General features: G+C 44.1%; 2 pseudogenes; both read left to right on the top strand.

The window, feature by feature from the left end:
* Positions 1-7,684: 7,684 nt before the first annotated feature.
* Positions 7,685-8,680, top strand: LOC147982398 (wall-associated receptor kinase-like 22 pseudogene; annotated as a pseudogene).
* Positions 8,681-11,243: 2,563 nt separating this feature from the next.
* On the top strand, positions 11,244-13,536 carry LOC125549525 (wall-associated receptor kinase 3-like; annotated as a pseudogene).
* Positions 13,537-18,803: the final 5,267 nt, after the last annotated feature.

The following is an 18,803-nucleotide window of genomic DNA, read 5'->3' as shown; positions in this document are numbered from 1 at the left end:
AGGTTAACCCTAGCCGACTGGCCACGATCGCGAGTCGCAGGTGGAGTCACGATGCGCCGACGCCGGGTCGCCTATGAAGTCCGCAGCTCCGTTCCCCGACGATCTGGACTCCAAGTCCTTGTAGCACACGCACAAACGCACGTTCGCCGACTGCCTGCCAATGGACATCGCTTCAACGTCAAGCGCCTAATCAAGCTGATATCAGTGGATCCATAGAGGGTGAGGAGGGCAGCGATCAAGAACTGCACGGGGGCACCACGCATGGCCGGCCGCCCGGCTGGTCTCACCCGCACGAATAAGCATGACAGTGATGGTCTAAGGAATAAAGGTTAGTTTACTCTATATCTAATTTTGATTGCGCCTTAGCTCTATTTTTTGACATTAGATTAATTTGTGACTATAAAACTACAGAAGTAGGATGAATTTTAGAAGTTACAAACATCAATAATTAATTAGGATATTTCCAATTATCCATTTGTACTTGGAAGACATGAATAGGAAAAGAGCTAATTCATAAAAAATAATAAAGCCAATTGGTTAGGTCCAATGTGAACATCATGCTTATAGTCTAGCCCCCTCCATGCCAATTTTCTAACTCCGTCCCTGGACATACTGCTGTCCACCATCACCCGCGCCTTGTGTTACGCTGCCGCGCCGGCTTGCTCTAGCCACTTCCTTCGTTGTCGATGTGCAGCCGTTCCGACCATCACTCTACTACCCCTCTTTTTCGGCTTGGTGCCTCCCCCCGAGTCCCTGCTACCTGCGACGACATGGGCCTCGCCCAGGTGCTGCGGTCGGCCACGTCACTCCCGTCCACGCCTCACGTTCTTTCTTAGGAAAATCGACAGACGTTGTTGCCATTTTCAGGAAACTGCCGTTTGTCAGACCCGCAATTTTATTGTCATGATGTCTATATTAAGGGGCCCCGAGTTTGAGTTCCGCCCCGGGCCCCCGAAATCTCAGGACCGGCCCTTGGGGCCACCGACTTGTTGTCAGAGGCCTCCTCTAGTGCTCGGTTGTCATCGCTCACACACGGCGAGCTAGCCGTCCATCCGACCTCTATCCGCAACGCACGAGGGTCTGCCAACGAGCCGCAAGGCCGTCCAGCTCGTGCTTCTGCTATGTCGAGATGCTCTCCCACATCTCTTTAGAGCTCGCGGTCATGGCGAAGGTGGTGCACGGAGTAGGAACAAGAGTGGGGATGGTGCGGTGTGGTTCATGCCGGGCGTGGGCATGTATAAATAGCGGACACCAGCTAGGCCAAGCAGTGGGTTGTTTCAATGCGGACGCTAGAGTGGGTTTATCGGCTGTCGCGCATGTTTTATGCCGCCAGGCGGACAGACAAGCAACCATTGTGAATGCGGCCGATAGTCATCTCGTCATGTCCAGTCACGTATCTTCAGCATTGAACATGCACGGAGACCAGGAGAACACGTGGGCAGTGCTCTCGGCCAACGTGCCGCTACAATGTCTGCTCTAGTGTCAAGTAGCGTCTGCTCTGGGTCGGCATGAATGCGGCGGCAGGAAGTTGAGGTGCGTTCATGCGGGAGAGGCTTTTGGGCGGGGCCGAGGTGTCCGATGCGTATATGGCAGAGATCCGGACGGGCGCAAAGCTGCCCCTGGTTTGCGGGATTTCGGACAACCGGGCGCGTCCATGAACCGATGGGATACCATGTTGAATGACAAACTGCGTCCTAACAGATACATCCAGACATTTGTGTGCGTTTTGAGGGTACGTGTTGGAGATGCCTAATTCTATTCTTTTAAGCACCAACTTTCACAATTTCAAATTTTTTCCCGAACCAGCAAGCCACTAAGTGATGCTATATGGTGCCTTTAATGCCGTTTCGGGAGCAACTAATTAACAAGCGCTCCTTCGAAAGCCTCGTAATGATCACATGATGGTGGGATGAGAGCGTGCCACTTGGCGCGCTTTGGGTGCTCTCTTTGGATTTTTTTTTAATTTTTTCGCACGCGTTTTCAGCTTTCCAGTTTATGGCTCGTGATTTCCAGTTTCCACTGCAGTCACTACCTTGTTTGTTCACCCTAATTGAATTATATGCAAAATTCCCTCCATATTTTCACGTGGCGCAAACACTAAGGAGGTGATCAAACTGAGAGAAGACTGATTTCATGACTGAATGACACAGCCCTAAACTTGTCATGAAGCAACAGAACTCTCAAACTGAAACACATGTTAAGTCACTTCCACTCTAAAGATAGCTTAATACAAAGTTCACATTGAGACATCGTAGGTATTTACAATGATATTGGTTATTTTGTGATGCAAAAATTGCTGAATCGGCAGTCCACCTAATAAATGATTGATGTTGGTTTAACACATCTCTGTTCAACTAACATGTAACCAATTCTAGATAACTATTTCACGTATAATTTACTACTGCATTATGTTTTAGCTAGTTGTAATATTGTGATCAGAGTGGCCTGACCTGCAAATTATTGGCACTTAATTAGCATCTACTCCCTCCGTTCCTAAATATAAGCCCTTTTAGAGATTCCAATATGGACTACATATGGAGCAAAATGAGTGAATCTACACTCTAAAAATACGTCTATGTCCGTATGTAGTCCGTATTGAAATATCTAAAAAGGCTTATATTTAGAAACAGAGGGAGTACTAGTTACAAGTTTGGGGGCCTATCAAGTTTACTCATGTTATGGACAATATGATAGAGGTACACAACCTAAGCAGTCATGTCTGTATTATTAATTCAACGATACATAGACATTCTATTTCATTCAATTGCAAATAATATCCATGCATGTTTCAACTATGTTCATAAGATTGTGGTGTAAAAAGTAGAAAGATATCTCCACAGAATTGCAGCCTTGTGTTTCAGAAATATTAGTCTTCCTAAAGTTCAGCCATAACATACTGCCCGTTGAGTAGTAAGTTGTGAAGTGCAACACCACGTTTATTATTTTTTAATAGATGTCCTTGTTTTTAAAAAAAATCAAAGTTATTAGTTGGGCCACTCATGAACCTTTATGTTTTTTCCAATATTTGTAATACGAAAAACTTAAAGTTAAGGCTGGCAACTTCAAGTGGTATTTACCAGAAAAGCATGACTTTAATCAATATCAGGAAACACTAGTAGAAAACGAGCCTTTAGTCCCGGTTCCAGAGGGCCTTTAGTCCCGGTTCTGGAACCGGAACTAAAGGGTCGGGACTAAAGCCCAAAATCTTTAGTCCCGGTTGGCTTATGAACCGGGACTAAAGAAGCTCCACGTTTTTGAAATTTTATTTTTCTTTTGAATTTTTTTGAATTTTTTTGATTTTCAAATATCTGAATTATTTGACAATTTAATCTCTAATCACCCTCGTCACTGCTCAACATGACTTTAATCAATATCAGAAAACACTAGTAGAAAATGAGCCTTTAGTCCCGGTTTTAGAGGACCTTTAGTCGGGACTAAAGGGTCGGGACTAAAGCCCAAAACCTTTAGTCCCAATTTGCTTACGAACCGGGACTAAAGAAGCTCCACGTTTTTGAAATTTTATTTTTGTGAATTTTTTTGAAAAAGAAATTGAATTTTTTTATTTTCAAATATCTGAATTATTTGACAATTTAATCTCTAATCATCCCTCATCACTGCTCAAGTATGGACCACTCATTCCAAATCGTCTAACTTCCCGGCTGGTCACCCATCCTCTCACTACTCCAGCCTAAGCACGCTTAACTTCCAAGTTCTATTCCCCCTCGTTTTCAAGTCTACAATTGTTGTTTTCCTGACAATAGTAAGATGTCAATCCTATTAACCCTTAGGAGTTGAACTTGAGCATGAAGTCAAACGTTTCACCGTTTGAGTTTGAAACTATTATTCTAAAACAATAATTATTTAGTAACACTAATATTTCTCGAATAAGTAGTTTGACCATAGTTTGAGAACAATTTGACCAGAGTTTGACCAAAAATTTAAAAAAAACTTAAATTTGAGGATAACTTTTTTTCATTTCAGAATTTGAGGATTCTAAAAATTTGCAAAACGGCGTATGGCCGTCGAAATCGGAACCGGATTTTCGTGCTAAACATTTTGATATATTATACGTTTTTTTACATCGTATGCAAAAGTTATAACCGTTTTACTTTTTCATAACACTTTTTTGCAAAACATGTCCAAATCTAAGTTTTTTAATTTTTCCTAACTAGTAGATGTAGTAACATAACTACATCTCGAGGGATTTTAATTTTTGAAGTTTTTACTATTTTCTTTCTTTTTTTCAAAACTGAAATTGGGGGGGGGGGGGTAGAGTTTAAATCCCTTCAGTTAGTCTAGGATGGTGTCCATCAAATCCTACCCTCGACTACATCTGGTAGCACCGTCCCAGCCAGAGTCACAACTAAGGTTAACCAAGACGGAGTCACGTTCTATTAAAGTGGCAAAAAGAATTACTTTTAATATAACAAAACTAATTCTACCAACTATTATTAAAGGCTAAACAACTATTTATACAAAACAGTAGCAAACTTAATATTAAATAATTATGAAACTTTATCTACTATTGCCTAACAGAAGCATACTACAACATGTTAAAAATCTACAGAAAGAACTAACTAAAAATAATTGAAAACAATAATTAAAGGACTAAAACAACTATATAAGGAAAGCAATATTGTTTTAATTAAAATCCTAATTTAAATTATTCTAAAAATAACCAAATAAATCTTACTGTGACAACAATCTGACATGTGACTAGGAGCAAAAAGAATTAAATTAAAAATTATTTTTAAACTCAAATTATTCGCAATCTAGGGGTTGAAGAAAATTTGAACAAATTCATATTTAAATCATTCAAATTTGAAAACTAATGGCACAAACAGAAACTAGACAAAATTTTGAATCTAATTCAAAAAGAATCACCCAAAAACATCAAATATCCTAAAAGATATAAGCAATTTAAAACAGAAACTAAAAACAAAAAACAAATTTCAGAACCCCTTTAGTCCCGTTTGAGACACGAACCGGGACTAAAGGCCATCGCACCCTTTAGTCCCGGTTGGTGTCTCAAACCGGGACTAAAGGTCTAATCTTTAGTCCTGGTTTGAGACACAAACCGGGACTAAAGGGCATCACACCCTTTAGTCCCGGTTCGTGTCTCAAACCGGGACTAAAGATCCCATTTGAACCGGGACTAATGCCTTCCTAACGCCCTAGCCGCTCGAACCGGGACTAGTGCTCACATTAGTCCCGGTTCGTAATGCAACGGGGACTAATGTGTACATTGAGCCTGGACCAAAGCCCTATTTTCTACTAGTGAAAGCATGTAGATTATACCATTTAATGTATAGCACATATCAGGATAACCAAGATAGTTATTTTCTTAAGTCAAAATGAAGTCGTCCTTGGATGTGTGTGTTCAAACCGTTTGAACTTTTACCAGTTGTATTTTCATGTTAGTTTTGACCAGACAAATTAAAATGATAAAATGTATTAAATGGGATGCTAAAAGATTTAATTAATGGGACCATGTCAGTCTCCCTACAAATACGTAGTCTTGCTTTTTGTTACAAAAGTTCTTTAATATCTTTAAATAAGTCAATATTTGAGCATGTTAGACCTTTTTCACCATACATATGTTGATGCAGAAACTTTGTTTGAGATACTATCACTGGTAGAAAAAGGGGAACCGGGACTAAAGTGTCGGTACTAATGCCCTGACCCTTTAGTCCCGGTTCAATCCAGAACCGGGCCGTGTTTCTTTTTTTGAAATATTTTTTTGAAATTTTTTTTTTGAATTTTTTTTGAATTTTTTTTTGAAATTTTTTTATTTTCAAATTTCTGAATTATTTTAACCTCTAATCTCTAATCACCTCTCATCACTGCTCAATTTAATCTCTAATCACCCCTCATCATTCCAAATCATCTCACTTATCCAAGTTCTATTCCCCCTCGTTTTCAAGTCTACACTTGTTGTTTTCCTGACAATAGTAAGATGTCAATCCTATTAACCCTCAGGAATTTAGCTTGAGCATGAAGTCACATATTTCACTGTTTGAGTTTAAAACTATTGTTCTAAAAAACAATAATTTTTTAGTAACACTAATATTTTTGAATAAGTAGTTTGACCATTGTTTGACCACAGTTTGACCATAGTTTGACCAGATTTGATCAAAATTCAAAAAAGGTGAAATAATTATTTAATAACACTAATATTCTTGAATAATTATTTAGTAACACTAATACTTCTTGAATAAGTATTTAAAAAAACTGAAATTTAAAAAAACTGAAATTTGAGCATAATTTTTTTTCCTTTTGGAATTTGAGGATTCTAGAAATTTGCAAGCAGGCCGTAGGCGGTCTCCATCAGATGTAACTTTTCGAGTAGATGATTTTTCATATAAAAAACTTTTTCATCCGAGTTCGTATGCAAAAGTTATGTCCATTTTACAAATTCCAGAGAGATTTTGTAAATAAAGTCGAAATTCATATTTGTAAATTTTCCCAACAACTAGACCACATATCACATGTGAAACTTATTTTCTTTTATTTTTTTGACATTTCCATCATTTTCTTTTAATTTTTTTTAAACTAAAAAGGCCGTCCAGGGGGGGGTAGAGTTTGAAAATGGGACCTTTAGTACCGGTTCGTGGCACGAACCGGGACTAAAGGTCTCATCCCCATTAGTCCCGGTTCGTGCCTCAAACCGGAACTAAAGGTCTAATCTTTAGTCCCGGTTTGTGGCACGAACCGGGACCAATGGTTGTGGGCCAGGAGCGAGGCCCATTGGTCCCGGTTCATCCCACCAACCGGGACCAAAAGGTCTAGATGAACCGGGACTAATGCCTTAGCCGCACGAACCGGGACCAATGCTAACATTAGTCCCGGTTCTAGACTGAACCGGGACTAATGGGCTAAGCCGGCCTGGACCATAGCCCTGTTTTCTACTAGTGTATACCAAGTTACAAGCTACCTTGACTTCTTATACAGTTGGAGGAAAATGATACTAACAGCTACTCCTACTTTTTTTCTAGGAGAAAATTGTGTGAATATACTATAATAGGCAGTTATGCACATACTACTTGAAAATATGGCGTGTATTAAGACGGTGAAAAATACTTTTCGACATCTAGTTTATTATGTCATTCTTGTAGGTTTCATTTTATCGGATGACGTAACATACTAATCCTTCCATGTCATATATTTTATTAATGTGTCCTACCTACATGGTAATTTCAGATGTAGATGAATGTCGTGATACAAACATTTGTCAAGGGATCTGTCATAACACCGAAGGGAGCTTCTATTGTACTAACTGTCCTCCGAACACTGAATATGATGCAGCAAAAATGCGATGTACTACAGTGAAACAACAAATATTGTTTTTAGGTAAGACTGTAGTTGTTATATTTATGAATTATGATAGACCAGGTAGAAGAAGATAGAAACTTAAAGAGCTTAATTATTGACTGCAGGTATTATTATTGGGCTGTCTTGTGGCTTCAGCATTCTAATTCTGAGCTTTAGTACACTATTTCTCATTCGTAGACGGAGTAAATACATTCAGAATCAACTACGGAAGGCATTTTTCCGGAAGAACCAAGGTCTTCTTCTAGAAACGTTGATATAATCTGATGAAACTGCAAATGACAGAACAAAGATTTTCTTGTTAGAAGAGCTAGAGAAGGCGACAAATAACTTTGATCCTACACGTATCATCGGCCGTGGGGGCCATGGCATGGTATACAAAGGCATGTTATCTGATCAACGTGTCGTTGCAATAAAAAAGTCTAAAGTCATTGAGCAGTGTGAGATCAATCAATTCATCAATGAGGTTGCAGTCCTCACTCAGATAAACCACAGAAATATTGTGAAGCTTTTCGGATGTTGTCTCGAAACCGAGGTTCCGCTGCTGGTGTATGACTACGTATCCAGTGGTTCACTGTCTGAAGTTCTTCATGCAGATGCAAACAATGGTCTTTCTTTGTGTTGGGGTGATTACTTAAGGATTGCCCTGGAAACAGCAGGAGCTCTATCCTATCTCCACTCTGCAGCTTCAATATCAATCTTCCATCGTGACGTGAAGTCCTCAAATATACTCTTGGATAGGAACTACATAACTAAAGTCTCAGATTTTGGTGCATCCAGACTGGTTCCGATTGATCAAACACACATTGTCACGAATGTGCAAGGTACATTTGGATACTTAGATCCAGAGTATTTCCATACCAGGCAGCTGAATGGGAAGAGCGATGTGTACAGTTTTGGTGTGGTACTAGTGGAGTTGCTTCTTCGAAAGAAGCCTGTTTTTACAAGTGAATCAGGCAGCATCATGGGCTTGTCAAGCTATTTTCTCCAGGAGTTCAGTGAGGGGAGAATCATGGGTATTGTTAGTTCCCAGGTCCTGGAGGAGGCAACTGAGGAAGAGATCAATGATGTCGCCTCTCTTGCAGAGCGGTGCTTAAGACTGCATGGTGAAGAAAGACCCACCATGAAACAGGTGGAGACGGAACTGCAGAATCTACTAGCAAAACAGATGGAATCATCTCAGGCAGATCCAAGGAATGAAGATCAGATGCAACCAAGGTCATTAACTCAAAGGACTAGAGCTGCTTGCCAATCTTCTGCGGCGGGATTGGGCGAGAGAGCCGGAGTGCATCCAGGAGGCTGTTATAGCTTGGAGGTAGAGTTCATGGCATCTGCTAGCATTCCACGCTAGATGCATAGGTTGAGCTCATAATAATGGATGCTTTTGTTTCATTTTTGTAAGCTGATGCAATAATGGATGATTTTGTTTTCTCTTATGTAAGCTGTGCCTGCGCTTGTATCCATGGGAAACAATGTTACGTAGGTTGGTATTGTAAGTCAATTTATTTCTAGATAATTAAAGGGCGTCGTGATTCTATTGAGTTTTTCGATGGGAATTGTGCTTGTTTATGAAAACTGGTTGTTTTCACCATTGGGATTCTATGTTCATCGTGTTGATGACATGTTTATGAGACATGTCGTGGATTATCTCAAGGTCTGTAATGAATTGAGCATCCATGACCATGCTGCATCGTGTTCTTTGATTCAGTCTTGCCCCTGTATTTTTGCTTAGTCATTATGTAATTAGTTGCTGCCTTTGTATGTTTTTCGCCTTCTCTTGGCGTTTCTTCTTCTGAATACAAATACATCACACATTCTTGCAAACAAAACAAGAACACCAAAGCAAGAACAAAGAAAATCAAATCGAGACCGGAAGGAACTAATAAGCAAGAGATCCATCGTCCTCTGATTTGACTATGCATGGATCCACAATGTTGTTTCATGCATGAATATATTATTAGTAATTTCTGGGCACGAAATTTTACTATTTTACAAAAAAAATACAGGAAACAAACGGGCATATGTTGGTAATTGCTTGCTTGAGTGACATGTGGATTCTCACCAATTTATGCCAGTCATACTACCCTCACGCTGAAACCCTCTCATTGACCACTTATCTCTCTCTCCAGGAGCTGCTCCACCGTGCAATCTCCGGTCTGTGTGCCGCCCCGAGCTACCGATCACCGCTCACCATGTTGAAGAAGCGAGTCGCCTTCTCCGTCCAAGCCTAGGCATAACATGAGTGAATGAAACACGCATGTAAAAATAGTGTTTCTCCGGTGCAGAGCTTGGAACCATAGAAACTGCATCATCATTGGTCAAGGTAATTAAGGCTATTATTTACGTTTTTTCCGCAGGCGTGTTCACTCGCTCCAGGCAATCCGAGCTTGTCAGCCACACCATCACATGAAAGGGAAAGGTATCCTCTATCCTCCATGGGAGGCTGGGAGCAGACTGGCGGTGACTAGCACAAGAAGTGATACTCAGGCGAGGAGATGGGAGATTCCGAGCATAGCTAACGCTTAATGTGGAGTGTGGACACAACTCTCACTAAAGACACTAGCTAGGAAGCTCACCATTTGCATGTGCATGTAGTGTGCAGGGACCCTACGCAGCTCCTGAGATGGTTCACAAACTAAAGGTCCACGGTGAAGCTAATGCAATGACGCTCGACTTAGCTAAGTTTTGTCGCGAGGGTGTTGAGTGGTGCTGTGATGCAAGGGGAAGTGTCGGCCAGCGTGTTGTAGCAGATCTTGCGTGATTGTAACGATCATATATAGTTCTATCTAATTGATATACACAATCATTCTAGGAAAAAAAGGGATTGCAAATCCTTTATCCCGAATTTGAATATGGGTGCTGTCTGATCAGTAAAACACTTAGGCATATAGTACCATGCGAAGTTGAGAAATTTGTACTACACATAAGTTCAGGGAAGAGAGGCTCGTCGATCCTGTTGGGTTGAGTCCCACATTGGTTGTGGCAAGAGACAAAACACGACTTAGGGAGCTCCTAATCGGCGCTCTAAGCGCCGGCTGAGGCTACTCGCGCTCGCTAGCAAGTCATAGCGGGCCGGCCCAAGACCTACTAGAAAATGAAAACGTGAGAGAAAACAGAGGGTGACCTAGGATTCAAACTTAGCACCTCACGTCTGCATCCTAACGCACTAAACCACTGGAGCAAACTCATTTTGTTTTCAAATAACAGAAATCAGTAGTTAACCTTGCTTTTAATAAAAGGTTAACTTAAATTTGAAAATTACTTGAAAAGTCAAAGATTTTTAGGAAAAGTTCACAAAGAAAATGAAAATTTTTCATCAAATTGCAAAAAAAGTTCATCAAATTTGAATAAAAGTTCATCGATTTGAAAAAGGTTCATTGAATTTGGAAAAAGTTCATCGTTTATCTAAAAAGTTCACAAATTTGAAAAAGTTCACCGCGTTTGAAAAAAATGTTCATTGATTTTGAAAAAAGTTCATTGAAATTTTAAAAAAAGTTCACTAGCTTTTAGAAAAGTTCATCAGTTTTAAAAAAAGTTCAAAAAATTCAAAAAAGGTTCACAATATTTAAGAAAAAAAGTTCATTGAGGGACCAAGGCTCTCATAAGTCGGTGTTGCTCTCTGGTTAGGCCTGGTTGGACCCAGTATTGGGTAGCAGATCCTCCCATACCAGGGAGAGTTGTTTTTTTCCAATTGAGCCAGCCAGCCAGGAGTGAGGAGAGATTTGTTTTTTGAGAAATAGGAGTGAGGAGAGAATGGAGGCAGGTCCCGGAGAGTATGGGCCGAGAAACACAAGAACGATGTATGGGCTTTTGTTTGTCAAGATGACAAGGGCCCATCCCCCAATACGCGGCGAGCAGTCCAGTCCAGTCCACCTTATTCTTTTTCCATCCCTAAAAAAAACCTTATTCTTCTTCCCCCTGCCGGCGCCTCCGTCGGCGGCGCCCGACTCCCAAGCTCCGCGGCCGTATAACCCCACCCTACCAACCTAGAGTTCATTCGCCGCCCGACGCCGCCGCCCAATTTGGTGCCTCGGTTTCTCCTCCTAGAACCCCTCCACTGTACCATGGCCCCTGAGGCAGACACCGCACCGTGCGGCGACGCCGTCCAAGAGGCCGCGCGCGCTCCGTGGGGTCACCCACCCTGGCCCCTGAGGTCTCTCGTCCGTTTTTATTCTTCCGATGAATCAGTGTGCATGTGCTCATTCCCTGTTATTGTGTTCCTTGATTCTGTATTTTGAGTTTATTTATCTCAGTATTCAGAATCTTTACTTTGATAGAATTTGGGATGGATTCAGTTACTGTTAGTTAGCTCACTCAGAAGCCCCATCAGTTAGCCACTATGTGGGACTACTGAAGAGTTGGAACAGTATGGCACACGCAGACCCATTGCGTGATACGATTATGCATTCTTCTGATGACCCATCCCCTGTTGTTGAGGTTCTATGTAAATTGTCATTCAGTTTTCATGCGGTAATTATGGGTGCTCATACGTTCCAATCAGTTGGTACTATATGGGGATGGTTGATTTAAATTTGTGTAGAATGTTCACTTTATAATAGTCTGCCCTCAGTTGCAGCTTAAGCAAACAGCAGCTTAAAGTGCGGATGGAGTTCAGTTACTGTCAGTCAGCTCAGCTGGAAGCAATCAGTTAGCTTATCTTCACTGGGTGGCACTGAAGATTTGGAGATAGCTGTCACTGTCGATGAGTAGGATATCATTCACAGCCTATCTCTGCAGCACGAACCACAAGCCAGATAATTCAAAGCGGTTTATTCTCAACAAACAGAAATGAGCCATTTGGCAGAGACTTGTCAACACCCCCTTTGGGCTAGAACATCCTGCACAAGAAGGTAGGATTGACTGACTTGCGAGGTCGCTGTGTGGCAGCATGACCACAAGAAAGTAGTCAAATGTGCCCAAATCAACCGCATGAGTTTTCTAGCATCTTAGTACAAACATGTGGTGACATGGGCTAGAATTACCTGCAGAGGAGATAATGACTGACTTACAAGTTCAGCTGCAGCATCGCCACAAGAAAGGTAGCAGTGCAATTTAATGTGGCCATGGCAAATTGGCAATCTCACTTTCACATCGCATCAAACCCACCACAGCCACATCCACAGGAGTCAAGTGCAACTGTACAACCATTTTACGGAGAATCAAAGCTTTCATGACCTGAATTTCCAGAGCGAGGTTGGAAGCAGCGCAAGGCGCGTCTGTAGATCATGGGCATCTTGCCAGTGATCTATTCACTACTCCCTTTCTTGGTACTCGAGTCACTAGGAAAGCTAACCGCGTTAGCATCCAGAGTTGTAACAAGCCACAGTCCAGAACATGATAGTGTTCCCTGGAGTGCCTCACTCGAAGGTTGCGTGAGGGCATGTGGCAATCTGAGCTTCGACTATCCCTTTGGCATCGGATCAAGGTGCTCCCGTGGGCCTGATTTCAATCTCTCTTGCAAAGAGACCTCCCAACCCCCCAAGCTCTTCTTGCATGACGGCATCACCGAGCTAACCGGCGATAGCGATGTGAATGATTTCGGCCCTGGAAATTTCATCAGCACCTCCTTCCAGCATACCATCCCTATGAAATCTGGTGTCAAAGTGTATGACTTGTCGCTGAAATCGCCTGGGAGGTCCTTCACCCATGGGTACACCGTTCTAAACATCATAGGTTGCGACCTGGATGTGTATTGGGTCAACGACAACACCGGCACAACCAGACGCGTCTGCAAAACTGCGTGCATGGACCTAGGAATTACGGAGATGGTGGCTACGAAGAAGTGCAACGGCGTCGGTTGCTGTAGTTTTCCCATCGATGACCATAGCATCGACACTTTTTACCTCAAATTTGTATTGCCCATAGGAAAATTAACACCGGAGCACGCCCTAACCGGACCTCTCCGTTGTGGGATAGAATCAGCATAACGGACAGTGGCGGTGCCACTGTTCGTTGGAATATGGTGGATCAACCCAACTGTGCTGGCACGGTGCGAAACAGGACTGCCTATGCATGTATCAGCGAGCATGCCGAGTGCGTCGACAGTGTTAAACACAATTATGTCACGTTACATTGTGCATCAGGAGGAAGTCCCGCATGCGCCGCATCTTGTAACCTACTCTATCTTCTTATCTCTTATCCTCCAAGTCTCCTGTAATATCTCAACCAACTTGTATGCGCTATCAGGGATCTTGCGCCCCTGCCTATAAACATGCATCACGTCCCTCGCACCAAGGTCAAGACGTTTCCGCATCTCGCACATGGTAATCAGAGCCATTCTTCTTCCCATCTAGTTTTCCCCTGATTCCAGTAGCACCACCCGAAACATGTCTTCCTCCTCCGGCGTATCTCACCCTAGCCTCAATGGGCAGGTGATCGAGAAACTCTCCCGCACGAATTACGTGCTATGGCGCACACAGATCACACCACAACTTCGTGGCGCCGGTGTCTTCCAATATGTTGATGGCACCTCGCCGGAGCCGACCAAGCTTCAAGCCGCCAAGGACAAGGACGGCAAGGACACGTTTGTGCCCAACCCTCTCCACCCCATCTGGGTCCGGGAGGACCAGCAGGTGCTTGGCTACCTGCTGAGCAACCTCTCCAAAGAGGTGCTCGTCACGGTGACCACGGTCACCACGGCGCAAGCGCTCTGGACGACGCTGGCGGGCATGTACTCGTCGCAGTCGTTGAGCCGCGTCAACAACATCCGTACCTCGCTCATCAACGCGCAGAAGGGCAATCAGTCCGCCGCCGCCTACTTCGCCACCATGCGCGGTCTCGCGGATGAGCTAGCGGCGGCGGGTAAGCCCATCCAGGACGACGAGCTGATCTCATACATCCTTCATGGGCTGGACCAGGAGTACCAGCCCCTCGTCTCCGCCCTCGACGCCCGCGTCAGCCCCGCCTCCCTCGACGAGATCTTCTCCATGCTCAGCAACTTCGACCAGCGCATGATGCACTTTCAGAACTCCGGCGGTGGTGGCTTCAAGTCCTCTGCCAACCTTGCAGCCCGTGGTCGTGGCGGCGGCTCCCGCTACCGTGGCCGCGGCAAGGGCAGGGCTGGTGGCGTCAAGACCGGCAACAATGGTGGAACCAGTTGTGGCGGCGCTCGTGGCAACCGGGGTCGCCGCGGTGGCAGCGCCGGCCGAACCCGCCCGGACGCCCCACGCTGTCAGATCTGTGGCAAACCAGGCCACACCGCCAAAGACTGCTGGTACCGCTATGATGAAGACGAGGACGATGCTCCAGATGATGACAAGATTGCTGCGGCGGCGGATGGATCCTACGGCGTCGACACCAACTGGTACCTCGACAGCGGCGCCACCAATCACCTCACTGGAGAGCTCGAGAAGGTAACCCTACGTGAGAAGTACCATGGCAAGGATCAAATTCACACCGCCGATGGTGCAGGTATGAGCATCAGCAACATTGGTCATTCTGTTATACACATCCCTCATCGTAAGATTCATCTTAGAAATTTTTTGCATGTCCCTAGTGCCAACAAAAACCTACTTTCGGTTCATAAAATTACACTTGACAATCATGTCCTCATTGAATTTCATCCTTTTTTCTTCTTGATCAAGGATCTGGCCACGAGGAAAACCCTCTATCGAGGTAGATGCGTTCGAGGGCTCTACCCGTTTCTTCCGGAGTTTAGAAGACATAATAAACAAGCCTATGGTGTTGTCAAGCTTTCTTCAACACGGTGGCACGATCGTCTAGGACATGCTTCATTTTCTTTAGTTGAACGCTTGCTTAGGAAAAATAAGCTCCCATTTGTTGGTGAGCCTCATGTTGGAACTATTTGTGATTCATGCCAAAGAGCAAAAAGTCATCAATTGCCTTATCCTGTTTCTACAAGTGTTTCTACTCAACCACTTCAATTAATCTTCTCAGATGTTTGGGGTCCCGCCCCTAGCTCCGTTGGTAGACACACATATTATGTTAGTTTCATTGATGACTATAGCAAGTTCTCTTGGATCTATCTTCTTAAGAAACGATATGAAGTTTTTCAAGTCTTTAAAAATTTTCAAGCACTTGTAGAACGAAAATTTGATCGCAAAATTCTTGCGGTACAATCTGATTGGGGAGGGGAATACGAAAAGTTGAATTCCTTCTTCCAAACTCTTGGCATATCTCATCATGTTTCCTGCCCTCACGCGCACCAACAAAACGGCTCTGCCGAGCGCAAGCACCGTCACATAGTTGAGGTGGGTCTTGCCCTCCTAGCCGGTGCTTCTATGCCCCTTAAATTTTGGGATGAAGCGTTTCTCACCGCCGTTCACATTATCAATATGCTTCCTAATCGTGTCATACACAACGAAACTCCCATGGAACGCCTCCTTCACACCAAACCAGACTACAAGTCTCTCCGTGTCTTTGGGTGTGCGTGTTGGCCCAATCTTCATCCATACAACAATCGCAAGTTGATGTTTCGATCCAAACAATGTGTCTTCCTAGGGTACAACACTCAACACAAGGGTGTAAAATGTCTTGATGTCTCCTCTGGCCGTGTATACATTTCCCGTGATGTTGTGTTTGATGAGACTAAGTTTCCCTTTGCACACCTTCATCCCAATGCGGGTGCACTTCTCCGAAAAGAAATCCTCCTTCTTCCTTCTCATCTCACTAGCTTTGATCACGGGGGTGATAACTGTGATCAACTGTTGACTGACCCTCTTAATACCACACATGAGCATGATGATGATGCAGGAGAAAGCAGAGAAAAAAACAGCAGTCAAAACGATGAAGAAATGTGCTCTACAGGGCCATATTTCATGTGTCCAGGCGAAGGGAGCAAATCTCCCTCGGGATCCGTTCTGCCAGGCACAGCGCCGCCCTCGGGATCGACGCACTCAGACGCGGCAGGCGGGTCAGGTGGATCCGCCTCAGACTCCGCGCCGGCCGAATCAGGTGCGATCAGTCGCGGGCCGACGCGCGCCGAAAGCGACAGCGACACGGCCATCCGGCGCGCTGCGGATGGGGGACACGCTCCTTCTGCCCCGCGCCAACCAGCGGACGACAGGTGGCGTGGTGCCACTGGGCCTTCGGCGGCTCGGTTTCCGGCCCAGCCGGTCTGCTACAAACTGCGGGATCTGCGCCACCCGGCCGCTGCAGGTCCCATCGGCGCGGGATCCCGCGCTGATATGCCACCCACGCCATCCTGTGCCAATGATGAGGCGTGTCGGGCGCGGCAGCTGGATCAGGCGGATCCACCTCGAAATCTGGCGCGAGGATCTTCTGTGCTGGCCATAACGCCTGTGCCCTCGCCCACGCCCTCGTCTGCCGCAGAAGATCCGACTCAGGAGGATTCGGCGGCTGCAACTGCACCAGCTTCTGCCGTGGGATTTTCTGTGGCAGAAACATTAGGCACAATATCTCCGCGTCGTACACGACTACAAAAAGGGGTAACAAAACCTGTAAACTACAAACATATTACAAAATATGGTATGGTGTGTTCTACAGGTGAAACCGGTGACCCCCACAATCTTGAAGAAGCTTTGAATGATGAAAAGTGGAGAAAGGCCATGAATGAAGAATTTGTGGCGTTACAAAGGAACAAAACATGGCATTTGGTTCCTCCGCAAAAAGGTAAAAATCTCATAGACTGCAAGTGGGTCTTTAGAATCAAGAGGAAGTCCGATGGAACCATTGATCGGTATAAAGCTAGATTGGTTGCAAAAGGATTCAAACAACGGTATGACATAGACTACGAGGACACGTTTAGTCCGGTTGTAAAAGCTGCCACTATTCGCCTTGTTTTGTCTATTGCTGTTTCCAGGGGCTGGAGTCTCAGGCAACTGGATGTTCAGAACGCGTTTCTCCATGGTGTTCTGGAAGAAGAGGTGTACATGAAGCAACCTCCTGGGTTTGTGAACAAAAATGTTCCTTCTTACATTTGCAAACTTGACAAATCATTGTATGGGCTGAAGCAAGCTCCACGTGCATGGTATTCACGTCTCAGTCACAAGATGCAACAGCTTGGTTTTGTTCCCTCTAAGTCTGACACCTCACTGTTTATTTACAACAAGCACAACACATACATATTTGTACTCATATATGTTGATGATATAATTGTCACAAGTTCATCAGATGAGGCTGTCACAGGGCTCTTGAAAGATCTCAGCTCAGAGTTTGCTCTCAAGGATCTTGGAGACTTGCATTATTTCCTAGGGATTGAGGTGAAGAAGCATGAGGATGGACTTCATCTCTCTCAGGAAAAATATGCGGCAGATCTGATAAAGAAGGCAGGTCTACAAAGTTGTAAGCCCTCACCTACTCCTATGTCAAATTGAGAAAAATTATCTCTCACAGAAGGACAACTTTTGAGTCCAGATGATAGCACAAAGTATAGGAGTCTGGTGGGCGCTCTCCAATATCTCACACTTACTAGACCTGACATTTCCTTTGCTGTAAACAAAGTCTGTCAGTTTCTCCATGCACCTACCTCAGTTCACTTGACTGCTGCTAAACGTATTGTTCGCTATGTCAAGAATATTGTCAATGTTGGTCTGAATTTCAGCAAGTCATCCTCTACACTTGTAAGTGCTTTCTCAGACTCTGACTGGGCAGGTTGCCTTGATGACAGAAGGTCCACTGGTGGCTTTGTAATTTTCTTTGGCCCAAACTTAATATCCTGGTGTGCAAGAAAACAAGCCACTGTTTCCAGATCCAGTACAGAAGCAGAGTATAAGGCACTGGCAAATGGCACAGCTGAGATCATATGGGTACAATCCATGTTAAAAGAACTTGGTGTCAGGAGTAATCAAGTTCCTTGTTTATGGTGTGATAACTTGGGTGCTACATATTTGTCTGCTAATCCAATATTTCATGCCAGGACAAAGCATATCGAGATAGATTTTCACTTTGTGAGAGAAAGGGTTGCCAAGAAGCAACTTCAGATTCGGTTTGTGCACTCCAGAGATCAAATTGCAGATGGATTCACCAAACCGTTATCTACCAGAAGCTTTGAAGATTTTAAACATAATCTCAACTTGATGAAGTTGTGATTACGGGAGGGTGTTAAACACAATTATGTCACGTTACATTGTGCACCAGGAGGAAGTCCCGCATGCGCCGCATCTAGAGATAGATAGATAAGTTAGGTAGTTCAAATATCTCTTGTAACCTACTCTATCTTCTTATCTCTTGTCCTCCAAGTCTCCTGTAATATCTCAACCAACTTGTATGCGCTATCAGGGATCTTGCGCCCCTGCCTATAAACATGCATCACGTCCCCTCGCACCGAGGTCAAAGACGTTTCCGCATCTCGCACATATAGTACATTTTTTGACTGCCCATTGACACGTGATGAGTGTGTTGACTTCGGCGTGACATCAAGCAATGGGTACAACTGCATCTGTGGTACCGGCTATACAAGCAACCCCTTCATTCAAGATGGATGCTCCAACGACAAAGGTAACTTTATTTTTTGCCCTAGTGAAATGACCAAATGTACAACTGTTAGGTTGCAA

This window comes from Triticum urartu, chromosome 3A (genome assembly GCF_056163025.1).
Source record: "Triticum urartu cultivar PI428250 chromosome 3A, HENAU_Tu73, whole genome shotgun sequence".
NCBI classification, from domain to species: domain Eukaryota; kingdom Viridiplantae; phylum Streptophyta; class Magnoliopsida; order Poales; family Poaceae; genus Triticum; species Triticum urartu.
The sequence above is the reverse complement of the archived record's forward strand: the minus strand, read 5'-3'. Positions and strand labels throughout refer to the sequence as shown.